The sequence below is a fragment of the Pogona vitticeps genome, chromosome 5 (genome assembly GCF_051106095.1).
Source record: "Pogona vitticeps strain Pit_001003342236 chromosome 5, PviZW2.1, whole genome shotgun sequence".
Classification (NCBI taxonomy): Eukaryota; Metazoa; Chordata; class Lepidosauria; order Squamata; family Agamidae; genus Pogona; species Pogona vitticeps.
In genome coordinates, this window is record NC_135787.1 from 147193833 (window position 1) to 147213466 (window position 19634).

Here is a 19634-nt window from a genome sequence, read left to right on the forward strand (position 1 = left end):
CCAGAAGTGCTAAATTGTTATTTCTATTACAGACATCTTCATCACTCTGCACCTCCTCCATCTGCCCAAATGTCTTGACCAGAAATAAACTTTGTGAAAGCAGTTAGCTAATGACACTTTCCCTGGGGCTTTAACTGAAGCGTAGGCAGCAAGGGAACCAGCTGGCTGGCACAGACATCTTCGTACAGGGAAAGACAAGAGGTGTGCACATGCTCCTTGACTACCTCCGAAGTAAGGTAAGCACTTAAATCCTGAACCTTATCCATAACAATTTCTCTGAAATTTCTCCCCCTTCCTTTCATATTTTTTTAATTTGCATTTCATTTATTTATCTTAATACCTATCATTTTCTCAACAAAGAGACCTAAGGCAGTGCATACAACTTTTAAAAAAATTAGAACTAAAAATAAACTACAACGCTAAGCAAATTTAATTATAACTACTGATTTTTACATTTAGAACAATTTAAAGCACATTTACAAGACAACTCTTGCACAGCACAACTAGTAATCTTAGACCCAAGCATGCCTCATATTCCCCTTGGTTTACAGCATTAAATCCAGAAACTAAAATCTGCTACCACAGTCATGATCTACCCAGTCTGACAGTGAAACTGGTCATGGCTTAGCATCCCAGTCTGGCCACGGCCCCAGCCACTCTAAGGCTGCTTCATCTTGAACCAAACTTTCATGGAGGGATCATAGTTTGTACTTTATACTAGGAGTTTTGTACATGGCTGGCTACTGTGGCCACTGTGACTGCTTCCTGTTTTCCCTTTTCTCTTCTTTAAAAGGGCCACATGCATAATGGTATATACACCTCCATCACTGCTGATCTCTATTCTCCTTTAGATTACTTCTTTAGAAAATAATTTTTTTAAGTATTGTATTATTAGAAGAAAGTCCAAAAAAGGTAACTTGTAACTACTTCTTCTTCTTTATTATTTTTAAATGCTTTTACCTCCTCTTTCTCCTTAAAAGGACCCAAGGCAGCTTCTCATGCTGATTTTAACAATAAAACAGGCTCATAAGGGAGATGCAGCCCTTAAAACAGCTTGGGCCCAAGCCATTTAAGGCTTTATAGGTTAGAACCAACATGCAAATATATATTATTTCCATGTAACTTTGCAAGGAAGAATTAAATAACTCATTGTTTTACCTCCCTTTGTTATTAGGTACTTTTTCATTCCTTTAGAGGTAAAAGTATGTTATAAAAATGGGGGGGGGAGGAATCCCAGAATGTTCCCCAAAAGAATTTTAGATCCCCTGAAGTAATAAGAAAAGTGACAAGTAATGAGAAAAATAGCAAGAAAGCAATAATGTCACCAGTTTTTATTTAAATTGTAAAAATAATATTGTTAGACCTTTATTCCCCCTCCCCCCAAAAGTAACAGGTAATTTCATAATGCAGAATGCATTACTTACAAACTTTACCCTTCCTCCTAGGATTTGTGGCATTTAAATATGTTTCTGGCATACATTAGGAGAGCATCAGCATAACAATGCTTACTTGCTTTGGCTTCATTTGTTGCCTTTGTTCAGTTAGCTCACAAGGCCACCATGATGCCAAAGAGACATACTGTAAGCTGTGTGACTTCCAACAGAGATATTTGTTCACCCCACAAAAATAGCTGTATTGCATACAGAATGAGAATATAAATTCAACATTAGGCAGTGATGGTACTTCAGTTGCATATTACAAAACCATGGCAGCATAGAGAATATATTAGCTAAACCTCTGTAGTGTACGCCTCATGTTTGTGCATTGCTAAGAAGTTCAGAAGGCCGTATCATGCATGTGGAAGCAACACAACTCATTAAAGATCAAGGGGTCTGGAGTTATTAAGCCAGTTTGCTGATATGAACATTACCTGGGAGTTTTGCATTTCGCACCGAAATGCTGGTGCTACATCATTCAGAAGCAAAGGGTGAGACTTAGTTGATGCCTATAAATAGTTGAGGCAGGCAATTTCAATAACACTGTTCTCCCGTGCTCTGCTACTACCCTGGTCCTGTACAACCAAGTGCTGATTAACAAGAACCAGCTGACTGAAACAGTCTCTCTCTTTCTCCTATATTTAAATTCTATGATTCAATACAAGACTTTGTGATTTTTTTTTGTTTTGTTTTTTTAGGGGAAAGGTTTTAGTGAAGAAACTTGGAGTGGTGAAATTTCATACTGAATAAATACAGCAGATAGATTTAGAAACCTTTTGTACATTAAATAAAGTACATTTTTAAAATGCTTAACAGAGAACACCTTTAGTCTTTCCAGTGAAAACTTCATGGGATGGGTAGATGAATGAAGGACGCACTACACTGTCAGACATTCAAGAATTACGATAATGGGGGACATACAAAATGAATTAGATTATTATAGCTATAGTACATTGTCTATGTACATTTCGGCAAATGAAAGCTCAGATCCTAATTCACACAGAAACCCAACAACATTAAGGTTCTTAACTAATATTTGCATCCTAAAAAGCACAGCAAATATTTTACTTTCTGACATGTACTTGTCCAAATGTTGGAATTAAGCAACAATTGCATGACACATTTCTTTAGGATTTATTAGCAGTTGCTTGCTAGACATGAATAGCAGTCAAATTAACTTCCATCAGTCCAAAGTAAGAACTTCCCAACAACACCTTTAAGTCAATTATGTTCTCTGACCAGGCATGAAATAGGATTCCAGGCAGGGAATGAATAGATGAACTTTTTCTTTAAATATATTGTGACAGACAAGTCAGTAACCACTCTTATGCATCACAATGGAACCTTGATATATCAACCAATGGTTGAACAGAAGGGGCGGAACTAAGGAAATATAAGAAAAATGGAAGACAGAATTAGAGTTAGGGACTTCAGTTAAGGATATAAGTTTGAGAGAAAGGATCAGTATTGTGTTAGAGAAGAATAGAGAGATAGAAAACAAGATAAGAAATGAATAAATACCTTGATTAACATGATTCTACATAAGCAAATATAAATGTTATCAAAGCACAGTTTATTGAATGAATAAAATAAGACCATCCATGATTTACTTTATATGATTTACTTATAAACACTTAAATAAACATTGTTTTATTGAATAACACTGATTAAGAGTCATATTTGAGGAATAAATCCTCCGGTGGCAGTGAAAAGGGTTGAAAAGTAAATGTCATACCCGAAAGTGAACCTAGGTTGTTTGGAAGAACAAACAGGGGAACTGGGTGTATGTGACATATATATATCCACAATCAGGAATAATCTATCATCTTTATTCATCTCCCATCTGACAGTTTGGTGTATGCTGGCCAGCGTATTTGCTACAAACTGTCTCTACCAAGGAACTAGAGGTCTCTAGGGTTCTTCATCATGTAATTTGTCACCACTGTCAGCAAGATTTTATTTGCCTCGTTTAACAACAAAAAATCAGCAATATCAAAATAAATCAGTAATTCATATTGATTTTGAAACGTGCCTATCCTAACTCTAGTTTTAAGGCTCACAGGAGAAGATTTGTTGATTTAGGCCTTTGTACTCAGTAGAGTTTACTTTTGAGTAGGTATGTTGTGCAGCAGTCCTGTAAGTGTTGCCTGGTCTCCTCTAATACCAAGTTTTCTCAATATAGCCATCAGAGACATAATGAACCATCACAGTCTTTTAAAAAATGTGTTGACAGTTTATGTTTATTACTCACCAAAAGGACAGATCATAATGTATGACCTATTTTTGGGTTGTAAAGGATAGAATTTGTAGAGTATTAAAAATTCCCATTATTCTGAATATTCTAGAATAAGAATACTTGAAGAATTCAGTATTTACAACTAAGTACTCACCTGATCTTTGTTACTCAAATCTTACTTTTAGAATCCAAGGGTGCACTGGGCAAAAGGCATATGGACATGCGGATTGGACTGCTGCAGATATTTGTTTGCTTGTTTGCTTGTTTGCTTGTTCATTTGTTCTATTTTTACCCCACCTTTTTCTTTAAAAGGACCGAAGGTAGGTTACAACATTTGAAGATGATACTGAACCTACGAACAGTGAGCATACAAATACAGTACTACAAATGATTTAACAAATACCATACTAAAAACATAAGCAACACCAAAACACTTTCAAAGCAGTAAGGTACAACAATTGGTTTAAAAATTCCACTCAGGCAACCAGTCACTCAGAGAAAGTTTGTCTAAAGAGGAAGGTATTTGCCTGCTTGCGGAAGGACAGCAAAAATGGGGCCAGCCATCATTGTATTGTATTGTGTTAGAAAAGTATTGATTTCCTCTGGTTTATTTTCTGTTGTGCCTTCATTTCATTCATTATATTCTCTGTTCATCTGCTGTGATTTCAATAAATCTAATTAACTGCATCTGAGAATAGCCTCAGATAATCTCTGTTACACCCACTCGCCCATTGGGGTAAAAGCCAACCCCATTTCCAATCTGCAACTCTGAAACCATAGGCTGGTTCAGGGATAATTACTGGAATAAGGAAGTATACTGGTGGATGCAGCTTGACTGCTCCTATATATATATATCAGAAGATTCTGAACAAACCACAAACCTCAGTTTGTGGTTTGTTTAGCTTTATGTCTGGACCAGGATTTTTGGTTTGTTCCTCCCCTAATAAGAGAGAATCATGGGGTGAAGTGAGGGAGGTCAAACACATACAAAATACAACAAACAACAGACAAAAACCGAAAAGGAAACTCATACAAGCCACCACCTCCATCCAAATAAAAAGGGAAGCAAATTATAAACTAGAACTAATATCTAAATACCTAAATAACTGAATGAGTTGTAGAAGACTGTATCACAACCTTGATGCCATGCCTAAATATCTGCCATGTTACATCTACTCCTCTTATATCTGATGGAGTGGACGTGTCCACAAAAGCTCACATTAAAAAAGATAACAGTTGGTCTCTAAGGTGCAATCATGTTTTTTTCTTTTTTCTGTTTTATTAATTTGTTTTTCACCTAATTAACTGAATTAGTAATGTCAACTCCCTTCTGTGATAAAACTAAGCCATGGGTCCAACCTGTGTGTGCATGTGTGCAGGAAAATGTCCCTAAAGGCTTCTTCGAACAGTGCCATTTTTAACAATTTAATAATTGGGGAGGGGGCTGACATATCTCTGATGGGAGACCTTGTGGCACAATGAACTATTATGCCATGTAGAAGATACGTTAACCACTGGCATCACAGAGACAACCTGAAGGTAATGGAATAGTTCTTTAAAAAGAGAAGGAGACATGGGCTATTCATATTCGTATCCCTGGGGATATGAGTATGACTAGCAGCGCCACAGGTGCCATGGAGACCCATTCTCTTCCCTCCCCCAGAACCAGCTGGTCCACTCACCAGTCGCCACACAGCACTGGGGCCTTTCATCCTTGTCATCACGCCAATCTGAGAAAGACCCCAGTTGGCGCTTCCCCATCTCCCAGCACAGCTGACCATTCTGGTGAGGATAAACAAACACAGGAAACTCCGTATCTCAGCTAAACAAAACTTAAAACATTAGTGTATAATATGCAAAAATATCAACAAAAGTGTGTCAACAACTTATATCAAACCATCAAACAATATATGTTAACAATGTTCGGTCTGATACTAAGCAAATAAATAATACTAAGCAAGTTCTCCAATATTAATGTGTGCAGTTCAGTGTTCCTATGCATAAAAGATCAAAGTCTAAGGTCCAGAAGTGTTGAGTAAAAAGTCCATTCAAATGTAGTCAAAGTCTTGGATCCTTGGAGTAATTGATGAGCTCTGAGTATATATAATTGTCCACTAAGCTCGTTTTGTGGTATTTTTACTTCTTCAGAAGATATCCCTTGGACCTCCAAAATGCTGGAAACAGAAACATTCATGAACAATGTAATTCAATATAGTTCAATTCCACATGCTAGCGTCCTCTTATCAGTATGTCAGTTCTCTGCTGTGAGGAGGCAGAATAGGGGAGTCTCCCAACTCAGCTGATGAGGTGGGGAAGCACTGGCCAGGCTCCTTCTCAGATTGGCACAACAACGAAGGACCCCAGCACTGCATGGTGACCAGTGGGTGGACTACTCAGTTCTGCGATACAAATATGAATAGCTAGCGATACAAATACAAATAGCCCGTGTCTAATAATAACAGTTAAATACTTCTGGAACTGTGACAGCTAACATATTCCTCCTCCTTCCATGTTTACTGTATATGCTTTTTTGTTCCCAAATAGGGCTTAGGGAATCTCTGTCTTGATGTCAGAACTGATCACAATTATCTAGCTGGTTAAAATCAATCATACATATCTAGCAGAGAACTGGTTCATTTTCCCCCAGCTCTCTTTCCTTTCTCAAAAGCCTCTTAAATCTGAACATTTCATTGACAGTACAAAAGTCAAACACATACTGTTAGGTCAGAACTGGGCTAATTCTGCAGTTCCTTGCTACATAGAAATCCTAACTAATTAAAGAAGTCTCAAGTGATTCCAAATGGAAAGTATTGTGATTCTCAATTAAAGCAGACGAAAAGCAAATAACTCTTCACTCACTGAGGGATGAAATGGGTCCTGGGAAAATTAAAATTTCAGAATTGCAATATCCTGTCACTCATGAAAAAACCTAATTCTCCAATCAGTTGTATTTCATTGTGGCTTTCATCTGAAACGAGAAAAGAATGTGTTTTGATAATAACTAATATCAATCAGGAATAATTACCAAGAAGTAGGAGTACATTAGCATTGCCTCCTGCCAGCAGCGAAGTGGGAAATTGCCACATAGGGAAGGATGTGCAAAAAATATGAAGTGTGTATCAAAGAGAAAGAAAAGAGGGAAGACAAGATTTGAGGGAAAGGTTTTTTTTTTCTTCAAAATTCATTTGCTTTTGCTTTGTTTTGTTTTGCTGAAACAAAGAACTAATATGTCCTTCAGGAGGAAATGGCATTTACATTTGACAATTCTAATGTGGCAGAACACTGGTTACCTTAAATCTCTGCCACTTTTTATAGAAGGTGGGTTTGGGAACTATAGTAAAAGGGCTTCAACTTTCATTTGACATATCTTTGGGCAGCTGACTATATCAGCTTTCTGTCAGGGAGCGTTTAAAAGTCTCAGGTGGTTGCTTGGAAAAGTATTGCCTCTGGTTCATTTATGTTTGTGTGTTTTTTTAACTATTCCTATTTCATTCTCACATTATCCTCCCATATGGCCTTATACTATTGCCTTACCTGAGATGTTCAAATTCCAAATGGCTTGGTAGACTACAGCAGAAGATGAGGGGAATAATATGCAGCATGGAGATCCTATAATCAAACACAAACACAAATGAGGTTCTGATACTCATCAAGGAAGCAAAATGAAAGATACTATTCGCCCTGTGTGTTTTTAAAAGACTTTCAGCAGCTATGGTTATGATAATTCTCATTTATCTGTAGGCAAATTGCTCTATCAGGGATCTACCATCACATCTTTTTTTTAAAAAAAAATATGGATCTATTGTACAGGAAAAAGTTGTTTTGTTTGTGGAAAATTGGCAAGAAATATTTAATCTACTAAGCATGTTGTGTGCATACATGTGGATGCACACATTTTGGGCTTGTGCATTTCAATTTTTATAAACTGCACTGAGTGAATTGACTTTTTTGACCCCGCCCCCATGGAAATTCCAGTTTATTGTGGGTTGTAAAAATGCCTCATGTCCAAAGGAACATTTGTGTGTGGAATGTTCAGAATACCCAGTCAGAAAACACAACATAGAAGAAAAATAAAATCAGATCAGATCAAACCAAATCTGTGCTTTCTGTTTATGCCAAAAGTGTAATGGCACATATTTTTTTCTTCCAATATGTTCCACTGGCTCGGGGGGTGGGGGGAGTACTCAGAGGTGAAAAAAAGCCCAGTAGACTTGCTGGACCACGAAAAAAAATTTGGTCATAGAAAAAAACTGTACGACTTTGGTGGTACATGGCAACATAACAAACCTGTCGGACAACAGATGATTTGGAAGGGGTAATCTATCAGATGCTGGTTGCTTCAGCTCACTGCGCCTGCATATTTTCCTGTCATCAGAATAGGATGGGTCGAACATACTGAACTTAATTGCTAGCATCATGTTATGCCATGTCTGACTTTAACAGTCATCTGTTTAATCTGAGAATCTGAAGTATACTTACTTTCCTCTTCCAATCTGCTTTGATAATATATGGCCCAATAGCTAGTGTTTGGTTTGAGAGTTTGAACAGATAGGTCATAAAACAGCAAGATGAATTATTTGCATATTTTGTTCTGCTTTTCACCAGATTTTCAGAGCTGTGTTTTTATGTTTGCACAAAATTGGATTTGGTGGCTCTTGAGATTCAGGTTTCCCTTAGCTCTTGTACTGGAAAGCTTTTCTGTATTTTAAAAGCACACACATGTGGATACCAGTATAAATTAAGAAAATATAATAAAGAGAAAAAGGGTCAGAATAAAGGAGGACTAGTACAAAGAGAAACAGGTTAAAGCCCAAGTGGAGGGAACATCTAAGAAAATGTCAGGAATGTATTATTTATAGTTTTTTTTCATGCAATATATGCATTAGGTGAGACTAAACATTTTAGCAGGAAGTCTGAGAAAGTTATAATTATTCTTTGGCACAATGGTGGCATCTTCAACCAGTCAAAGTGCCATGGCCCTTATTAATTATGCTGTCATTGGATTCTGTTTCAACATATTTATAGCTGAACAATTTACCGTGACTGTACTGATGAATTATTCATAGTACCTTGAATGTATTGTACTCTGATTCATCAGACATTGCAAAAAAAGCTGAAAGAGTTGACTGCAACCAGCTTATACCAGCTCTCTCTCGGTCAGGTGACGTTGACTGAGTTGTTTGCTTCCCTTTTTCAAATCACCTGAGCAAAGGCAGCCAAACACTGGACAGCTTTTATCTCTTGCTTACTTTAAAGCAAGTTCATTGCATTCTATCTTGATATACACTGTACTATAGTGCTGTTAAAACTTACTGGTATGACCCTGACAGATATCTGCATAGGAGGATACTGGAAGATTTCAAACTGTGCTAGGATGTAAGTATGATACCCAAACAAAAAAGTGGGTAAAAACATAATACATATAATAAACTGAATAAGTAAATATTGATTTTCTCCAGCATTTTCCAAAGAGGCTTCTATTATGAATGTATATGGATGAAACATAAAATAAAGAACCATAACTTTTGTAATTCTAAGTAGGGGTTGAATCAAAATTTGTTCATGGCCCAGAATGAAAAATATAATGTCTGCATGGTAGTGTGTGTGTGTGTGTGTGTGTGTGTGTGTGTGTGTGTGTGTGTGTGTGTGTGTGTGTGTGTGTGTGTGTGTGTGTGTGTGTGTGTGTGTGTGTGTGTGTGTGTGTGTGTGTGTGTGTTGTCCTGTAGTCTGGGATGATCAATAGCAGATCCTGACCCTCCTCTGTATGACAATCTTTTAATTATCTTAAAAGCTCAATCATATCTCCCCTTAGTCTACTTTTCTCAAAGCTAAACATGCCCAGTTCTTTCAGTATTTCCTCATAGGGCTTGGATTCCAGTCCCCCTACCATACGTGTTGCTTTCTCTGAATTTGTACCAGTTTATCAGGCTCCTTCTTAAAGAGCAGTATCAAGAACTGAGCACAGGACTCATGATGAGGCCTAACCAGTGCCAAATAGAGGGGAATTAAAACTTCATGGGATTTGGAGACTATATTTCTGTCAATGAAGCCTAAAATAGTGTTTACCTTTTTTTGCAGGCACATTACATTGTTAAGTCATATTCAGTTTGTGGTCTACAATAATTCCATTATCTTTCTCTCATGTACATAGTATTGCTGAGCCAAATATCCCCCATCTTATAACTATGTGTTTGGGATTTTTTGTCCTAGGTGTAGAACTTTGCACTTATCCCTGTTAAATTTTATTCTGTTGTCCAGTGCTTGAGTCTATCAAGATCTTTCTGAATTTTGTTTCTGTCTTCCAGAGTATTAGCTATTCCACACAATATTGTGTCATCCACAAATCTGATAACCATTCCCTGTACCCCCTCATCCAACTCATTGATAAAAATGTTGAAGAGCACAATACCCAGGACTGAGCCTTGTGGTACCCTATTCATTACCTCTGCACAGTTTGAGAAAGACCCATTGATAAGCTCTCTCTGAGTACAATTCTACCTATCCACCTGACTGTTCTTCTGTCTTCTTTCTAGTAGGGTCTTGAGAGTGAGGGGAAGAGCAGTATGCCGTTTGGCATGATCCGCACATCCAAATGGCATATTGACCTCAAACAACTCTCTAGCAACTTCTACTGTCAAGTGTCAGTTGAACACTTTCCCTTTCTAAGGGATCTAAGTGATTCAGCACAACAGTGATGGTTTAACAATTTTTTAAAAATTCACTTTTCCTGCTCCTCTGCAGAGAAGCAGGGGAAGTCTTTATTTGTCAATATCCGGAAGTGGCTAGCTTATTAAGCCACTTCACAATAGTAGAAATTGACCGCAGAAGGAGCCTTGGCAGCTTTGATAACTGTAAGGCTCAATTTTATTCTATTCCCAGCAATTGCATGCAGTGGGAACAGACTTAATTAGAGAACATAAAGCCACAAAAAAGTAGAAGTCCCTGACAAGGGTTCAAGAAAGGGTGGGCCAAGGTGCACCCAAGGCAAATTGATCTGTTCTAGCAATAACATCATGTGGTTGCTGGAAAAATAAAACAGCAATCCGGCCCAGCAATGCACCAAACAGCAGGACAAATGTCCATCTGAATGAGCCCTTCTTTTCAGCTCTGTGCTGTAGCCTGCCAAGATATTTTTCCATCTTGATCCTGTCCTCTATACTTCTGGTTATCCCTCCTAGCTTCATGTCATGCAGACATGTCTTTGCAGATTTGATAAGCAACTCCTCTACATCCTCATCCATCATTCAGGCATTTGTTTCAACATCTATAAAGAGCCCAGATGCATATACATATATTCATGTAGAAATCTCTCCTCACAATCAGAAATCCTTAATCTGTACAGGATCTCCAATCATGGGAAGTGGAACCTAGCACATACAATTGAAGATTCATAGTGTCATTTCAAAAGGCAGAGGCCGAAGAAGCTGACAGCAGTTCTTCTTACGGTAGGTGCACTGATTTCTGTACAGCTATAAAAGAGCCTGGCTCAGATATCCCAGTGGTCTGAGATATCTAATTCAATTTCCTACTGTGCCCTCTGTGAGTAGAGTCAGCCTACGCGACCATGGACAAGCTGCACAGTCCCAGGGCATCCTCAGAAGAAGAGAATAGTAATCAAGTTTTGAGTATTCCCTACTTGGAAAACTTTGAAAAAAGAGACACCATAAGTCAGAATTGATGCCAATTCTGTTAGCACATGATGATGATGGTGGTGGTGGTGGTGGTGGTGGTGGTGGTGAGTTATACTTTCCATTGTTTTACTTTTTTTAATTAATATTAGATTAATTTTCATCTCTTTAGTTTAATAATGCATAAACTGAGTTAATCAATAATATATTTGATATACTATCAGCGAGCAAATAGCAATAATAACTTCACAGGAACAAGTCATTGCCATATCCATGGTCTAACAAAGTACCATTTAGAAAAAGGATTTGTTGTTATTCTTGGGTTTATTCCTGTCCCCATTTTTACAGGACATGTCTTGAAAGAAAATAATGTATAAGTCTTTAAAACAGCTGTGTTGAATAAGCTACAAAGATATGATAAGCTACCATAACGTTCACGACAATGATAATAACTATAAATTATCTGTCTAAACTAAAATGCATATGGTAGCATAAGACAGGAGTGATGGACTAGAGTCTATAGTTTCTTAGTAGGCAATTTTATGGAACTAATTGTTAGTAAATTTTGACAAATTAATGAGCTCTGAATTTATGGAACAAAATGCAGACTTGAAGAGCCGTAAGGTATCCTCATATCATAAGATATTCAATAAATCAGTTCAACTACCTACATGCTTTCCTTATAAAACTTCAAATTTATGGCTTTCTCTTTGGTGCTAGAGAAGGTCTATTTGATACTTTCATTTCCCAGGAGCATTGAATGCTTTAAAAATAGAAATGGTCTACTTTAGTACTTTATTATGGTGCACAAATTCAAAGTAAGATGAGTGTTCTTCTTAGGATATTTTATTCATTCATTCATTCATTCATTCATTCATTCATTCATTCATACATACATACATACATACAAACATTTATAGCCCACCCTATATCATAGTATCTTATGGTGGGTTACAAAGCTGTGTAAAACAATATTTGAAACATAAGATATTGTATACAATTTAAAATCAAACAACACAAAATTAATACACCCAAACATTAAAACCATTGCAATAAAACCTGTGCAGGCCGCGATCCTCAACCTTGCCACCTGAGGCTTTAATAAATTAGCACATCTTGACTTGGTGCCAAAATGTTGCCAATGTTGGTGTCAATCAAGCCTCCAAGGGGAGGGTATTCTATAACTGGAGTGTTATGGCAGAAAAAGCTCTCCCACATGTCACCACATAATGAACTATTCTCACTGGTTAGGCACACAGGAGGGCCTTCACAGCAGATCTTAGTGATCAGTCAGGTCAGGTTGATAGAAGGAAAGGTGCTCCTTCAAGTACCAATGACTTATCTAATTTTAAGTTACGTTGAAAGGGATCCTCCAGATACCAAGATATTTGTTGTTAAATCAGCAGGATATATTTCCCCATGCATCAAGTGTATGTATGTCTTTCTGCAGATTAATTCAACAGTCATTACAATTTACTGACTTCAGGATTTTTGGCTATTCTCAGTCACAAGCTTCCTTAAAGCAGTTTTGTGTAAAATCAGAAAAGTGGATATTTTCAGCAATGGCTATATTTAGCTGACCTCTCTAAGTGATGTTGCTGCCCCACAGCAACCTAGTATGTCATTATAATCCTGAGTCGAAATAAATTTCCTGCTCATAAACAGGTAGATTTGAAGAAGTAGGAGAACACACAAGGTACTTCAGTTTCTTCAATTTTGATGCCTCTCCTGGTTTATTTCCACAGGGTGTGATCTCTTTGAACATCCATCTCCTGAAAACATTAGGACCAGCTATAAGATCTGCTTCCTGCACAGATGCAACCTATTCCATGCTACTCTTCCCAAGAAAGAGTTTTGTTGTATGTGACCAAATCCCACCCCCATTTTCTTCTCCTCTTTGTTTCATATTAGATTGTGAAAGAGGTTGTTCCTCCGTCAATAAAAAGTGTGTGTTTGGTTACCCATTCTTCCTAATGTGCACAATTCTAAACATTATTAATGTATATACATTCTATATATTTTCCCTGATGATTAAATGCATGGTTTTGCTCATTTTTAAAGATGTAAATTTTGGGGGGCAGGCATCTTTGACTAATTAGTTGATCGTTGCCTTATTTGTTTATACATGGAACTTATTTCTGAGTACATTATTCATGAATTATTTCATGTTTATATTACTTTAGATGTAAACCACACAGAATAATGCCTAGCACTAATTGGGTGTTATACAAGTTTAAATCATCATCTTCATCACCATCATCTAAAATTTGATAAGAAAAATGAATCTGACATATTTTTCCTCTTGAACATGACAAACTGATCCATACAAGCATACTTTCATTCATACTCCTTCAGACTATGAACAGGATCCATTTCCTTCAAGGGATGAGGTAGCACCAGATATGTGTTCACAAGATCAAACTGAAGATGCCAACCTAGACCCATCTGTTACACAAAAGTAGTAACAGCCATTATGTAATATTGTTGCTTTCATGTACAGAAAGCACACTCTTACACACTGGAGGCATAAAGACAAGAGATGTGGAGAATTCTCACAAAATGTCTAATTCCCAGTAGACAAAACTGCCTTTTGAGACTTCATTCATCTATATGAGATTCTTTGCTTCCAACATGAGGATCAGACTGTCACTCTTTACCTCAACAAGACATCTGCAGTTCAGGCAAAATGTCTCCATGCCAAACTACTGTAGTATATTTTCTTTTTGTAGAAACAAACCACACAATAACACAGCAGCCACCACCACCACCCCCAAAAAAAACCTGACTGATTGATCAATAAAGGTTCATGTCGTTCATTTAAACAAGAGAGAACCTATTGTAATTTAATGATGCAATTTATGGTGGAGAGGAATGCTTAAGACTGGAAAACAAAAAACCCTCACCATCTCACATGTGAGGAGGAAAAATTAGTGGTTTCTCAGGAGAACTTAAATGCCTAATTTTTTTTAGATTCCAAAAACAAGAGATCTGATCTAGAGCATGGACTACTTGCTTGCTAGAGGATTCTGGTTGTTGATGTCAATTTCCCCCTCCCCCACCCCAGGTTTGCTTATCCATGTGCCTGTGGGTTGTTGTTGTTTTTTTTACTATATTTTTTAAACAGTAGCCTACTCCATTTCAAAGAACAAAATCTTTTTTAAAATTGTAAAAGATTGAATTGAGGAGTGAAGCTTTTTATTCTTCTGCTTTTAAAACATTTTTAATGCCACAGGACATATTTAGTACCCAGCTATGCCCAAGTATTTTGGCACACCTGTGGTAGCTTTTTTAGATAATCTGTGATCACTGTGATCTCCTGAGCATTAAACCAAAGATCCAGTATTGGAAGAAACATTCTTAGCTGAAGCAAGCATTTAATAGAAGTTCTATTTCAAAGTGTCCTTGTTCAAAAACACTTTCAGCATTATTTTGTGGCCTGCCAAGTCAGCCATTAGCAGCACTTCATAAAATCATGTTCTGAAACTGAATTAGCTGCATTTTAAATGGTGTTGCACAGGGGCCTAATATGAAGTCTTAAACGCCTTAGCAATATTCTGATTAGGGTGTAAAATACTATCTTTTCACCGTCTGCTCAAAGAACCAGGTCCAAAAAGTGGAACTTTGTGTTTTCAACCTACTTTTCCTGTTTTGAACATTTCATCCAAAAAAAATCAGGCTATTTATACATGATAAGTTGGTTAATTGCTACCTGTCAAATCAGAGCTGACATAGCTACCCCAATAGAGCTTTCAAGGTAAGTGAAATATTTAAGGAGTAGCTTTACCAGTACCAAGCCCTAGTGAGTTTCCATGGCCAAGTGGGGATTTGAACCTTAGTCTCCAGAATTCTACTCCATCACTTTATCCATTACACCAGTGGTCCCCAACCTTGGGCCTCCAGATGTTCTTGGACTGCAATTCCCAGAAGCCTTCACCACCACCTCTGCTGGCCAGGATTTCTGGGAGTTGAAGTCTAAGAACACCTGGAGGCCCAAGGTTGGGGACCACTGCATTACACCACACTGGTTACACATGAGTAACTCCATGTTTATTATGAAAACTGCTGCTTCCCAATTATTCTTTAGTCTCTTAATCTGGTAATCTTAGATCCTGCCTGCATCCCCTAGTTGCTTACTGTACAACTATAAATGAGTTTGCACTTCAGCCAAACTAAAGAATCAAATACAAGGAATATCATCTGGATATTACATTTAGTATTCACCTCCCCTCCCAACAAGCTAAATCATTGGTGTGTTTGAAGTTCTAACAAGCGACTGTCTGACATTTGCCCTGACATTTGCCAAGACAATAGGCACCTGTGGAGCAATTAATAACATTTCAAGTTAACTGAAAACAGATTTCTTTATTCTGTGAAACAACATCCTGTGAGCTTAGAACAGGTTTTCAAAGAAAATTAGGAAATGCATGTCGTACGAGTTCACAGTGTATTTTCATCAAACATTTTCTGAAGGTTGAAATCTGGTGACTAAGTGTTTCAAAACCCGAATATATTATGTTACCTGCTCTCTCCTGTCATTTCACTCAACAGTGTCCTCGTTAATTGAAGACTTATATCAAAGTGCAGTTTCTGATATATGCGTAGAATAGTGTACATAATTTAAAACATGTGAATTATAGAGTCTATATTATTTGACTAACATTCCTATTTGATTTTTCCTGCTTCATTTAAAGCTTTTTTCAACATCCCCATAAAAATCAGATACTTTCTTACCATTTCTGGTGTTCAGAGAGTCATCTGAAAAAACTTGGTACTTCTCCTCTTGAATCATTTGTCGTAGTCTACACTGGTCAGCTTGTAAAATATAATTCTATTGATCTCACTCTATTTTGTACATGAAGTATTACCTACACTTGATGGGGAAGAAGCAAAAAACGATTGACAGTATTTTAGTGTGGGTTTTTGTTCCCATCTTCCAATTTGTCTGAATTTAATAAGAAGCCAGCTTCCATCTTAACCTGCCCACAGAGTGACAAGCTCTTTTTGAAACTGTTTGATTTTCACTTTCCAGTTTTAGCTAATGGAAGCATTGGCTACATGTTCCCTAACAGCTGGGCTTCATAACAATCACCACACCATAAGTATGCAAACAGAATCACTTGGTTGTGTGAATTATCCTAGCAGGGTGCATGCATGTAGCAAGGTCCAAACTGAAACTCTGGAATGTCCAATGAAAAGGATTGTATCAGGTGATCTGCTGGAATCCCTGAAAAGGTTTCCATTATAGAAGACTTGAATAAACATGCTGTCCTTATATATGATAATTTCCTGTGTTCTTATATCGCTATCAGCACTATACCTAAAAAATCAAGACCACATATGTGTCTTCTGCAGACTGAATGGCCAAAGGAATTTCTCTGTGTTCGCACAACCTACCCCCTCCCCCGTGTTCATGTCTAACACATTCTGTAAAATCTACAATAGTTTCCTTCTTGTCCTGGATGAAATAACTGTCAGTATTGGGTACATGACTGAATAAACAAATTCTTGCTTTCTGCATCTCCCTTCTTATTATAGCAACACAATAATGGTATATCAAATTTCCCCACATTATACCTTGCTTTGTTCGTGTGTGTTCTGTTACTGTGCAAGAAGAAACCTGAAATACTTCAGAAAAGATTAGGACAAAAAAACATAACTGAATGTTCATGTTTGACACTATTTTTGACTCTGCTCTGCGACCTCCATAAATGCTTTTCTCCCTGTGCTTGATTGAGGGAATGATCTTAGAAGCACGGAGCATGGCTTCAGAGTGCTGCTTGAACCATAGGTGAAGGCAATTTTTGAACAAGCACCCACATCATGTGGAAGTTTTCAGGGAAACAGCAAGCCCCTTCATAGCAAAGGCTTCTAAGAGGAAAAAACACCTGTTGTGATGCCTGTAGAAATGTACAGTCGTTAGAATTTCAGTATATGAGTAGATGAAAATCTGATACAAAAATGTTATGATGTAAATGCCAGTGTGAACTTGTTCAGCCCCAACTATTCCTACTCATAGCTCTCTGACTCCATGGCAGAGGCTACTTTTCTTTAGGTGTGGGTAGGGTTGGTTTGGTTTGGTTTGTTTCCAGCACATGCAATTGCGCAGATCAGACGAAAATGAAGCTTGCTACATTAAATTCCACATCTAGTGCAATTTCTTAATATTGTTAAGATTAGCCACCTAATGTTATTGGAATTTTTTTTTAAATCCTCTGTTCTTCCATGGAGGGTCACAGGGAGGAAGCAAAAACTTTTGTGTTTATTTTTTTTCAAATAATTAAGGCAACACTAATGGGGGGAGTGATAGGGAAAAATTTCCTCCCAGAAGAAGCAGACAGTAGAGGGCAAGAAGGGAGATGTTATTTTCCTTTTCCTTTTCTTTTCTTAAGGGAGGTGGGCCAAATAAGCTCACTTGACGTGTGCATGCCATGTGGATGCAAGTATTGCACCAAATGGCATACGGAACCTCAACACAACCTATTTAGCTTGCTCCAGCCTGCTCCAATTGAGCTGCTTAGCCAAGCCCTATGTAAGATACAGTGGAACCACTACTTACGAAATGTCCCTACCTACGAACAATCCAACTTACAAACAGCTCCGTTCTCAAAATTTTGCTTCTACTTGCAAACGGAGCTTCAACATATGAATGAAAAAAATGCAGGGGAGGCAGGGAAAGTGCGAAATTTGAACTTTCAGTTGACCGTTGGCCAGTGAGGAGGGTGCTTATCTGCAACATCACTCATCCAAACAGTTAGAGAGTGGATAGGGAGAGAGTCTTCAGACTGCCTGGTACTGCCTGGTATTGCCTGGCACTATACTGTACAGACTGTTTGTGGGTTTTTTTGCTTTTTTTTTTAAAGAATGATTTTTGGATTTTTGACTTTCTTTTTTTAAACAGAGAGACTGCCTGTTCTGGGTGAGTACACTGTATTTACTGTACTGTACAGGTTTTTTTTTTGCAGCTTGGTGGGGGGTAGGGCTAGGTAGGGGTTATGTTTCTGTTCTCTGATGGGTCTTGCAGTATAGATTTTAGTTTTAAAATGTGTGTGGTTAAAATGTGGCTCTAAAGTCTGTTTTAAAATCAGAAAATACAGTATTCTGTGAGGGGCTGTGGTGGTTGTAGATGCAGGCAGCCAGGCAGGCAGGCTTTAAAATAGGGTTTAGACTCAAGTCTCTACCCGCCCCCATGCTCTCTTTTTGTGATGAGGAGTTCTGTGATGGAATACAGTAATGGTTGCTGGTTGCTGATGCAGGCAGCATGTAAAATGAAATTTAGACTCCAAAGTCTTTTTTTCTTAAAATCAGAAAATATTCTATGAGGGGCTGTGCTGGCTTGTTTGCTCAAATGTGTTTTGTTTAAAATGTGTTTTAGACTCCAAACTCTCCCCCCCCCCCATTGTCCTCTCTCTCTCTCTCTCTTTGTGCTTAAAAGCACAAACCTTTGTCTGAGGGGTCTATGTGCCCCAGTGATGACCTTCTTTCTTTCTTTCCTTTTCCCCCCATTGTTCCCTCCCTCCTTTCCTGCCCTTTTTTTTTTTTACTTAAAAGGTGCTTGGCTTGGCTTGATTGAAAAGGTGCTTTTCAAGGTGTTCTGTTTTCAAGGTGTTCACTCCCTCCTTTCCTGCCCTTTTTTTGACCTAAGTTCATCTTAGGTCAAAAGAAGAAAAATCCTCCCCCTAATGGTAGAGGACGGATTAACTGGCTTTGCATTAGTTCCTATGGTAAAAATTCTATATTAAAGCTTATTTTTTGCATTTTCTTTTTTTCCCCCAGAAAACTGATCCCAGTTTTTATCCAGATTGAGAATGTCGGGACCGCTGGCACTCATCGCAGTAGAGGACTTCTTTGCCATCCTCCAATGGAGTAACGCAAAACACATTTTTCACCTATCCCACACTGGCATGGGGTACTGGTTGTTGATGTTATGAATTCCTGTTAATTGTTTAGGTCACAGCGGGTAGTGTGGAAGGAACAAGGTTCCATAGAATACCATGGAGGTGAGAGCAAGTTTGACCTTGAGGCACTGCAGATCATAAGGTTGCAGTGGTGGGGGGTAGGATGTGCTGGGGCCCTCCCCGGGCTGAGGGTCACCAAAGAGAGGGGACTTACAGGCCTGGGGGGGGGGGTTCTTGATATTTCGCTGTCCAGGGTCATGCTGTCTTAAGGACCGCAAGACAATGGGGCATGGGACTCACCCATACTGTATAAGGTTGGTGAGAGGGTCCCGTGAGACCTTTGGCACCAAATCTGATCCCGCACTACCGCAGGCCCCTGGTTCTATCAAGCAGTTGCCTAACTGATTTGCAATAAAGTGTGGCCTAGTTCAACCCATCA

At 38.1% G+C, this 19634-nt stretch overlaps 1 long non-coding RNA gene across 1 annotated transcript; it reads left to right on the plus strand.

Moving 5' to 3' along the window:
* The first annotated feature begins 58 nt into the window (after positions 1-58).
* On the plus strand, positions 59-19365 carry LOC144583343 (uncharacterized). Its single transcript, XR_013537086.1, has 3 exons — positions 59-236; positions 11015-11117; positions 13046-19365. It is a non-coding gene; the product is annotated as an uncharacterized LOC144583343 (long non-coding RNA).
* The last annotated feature ends 269 nt before the right edge of the window (positions 19366-19634 follow it).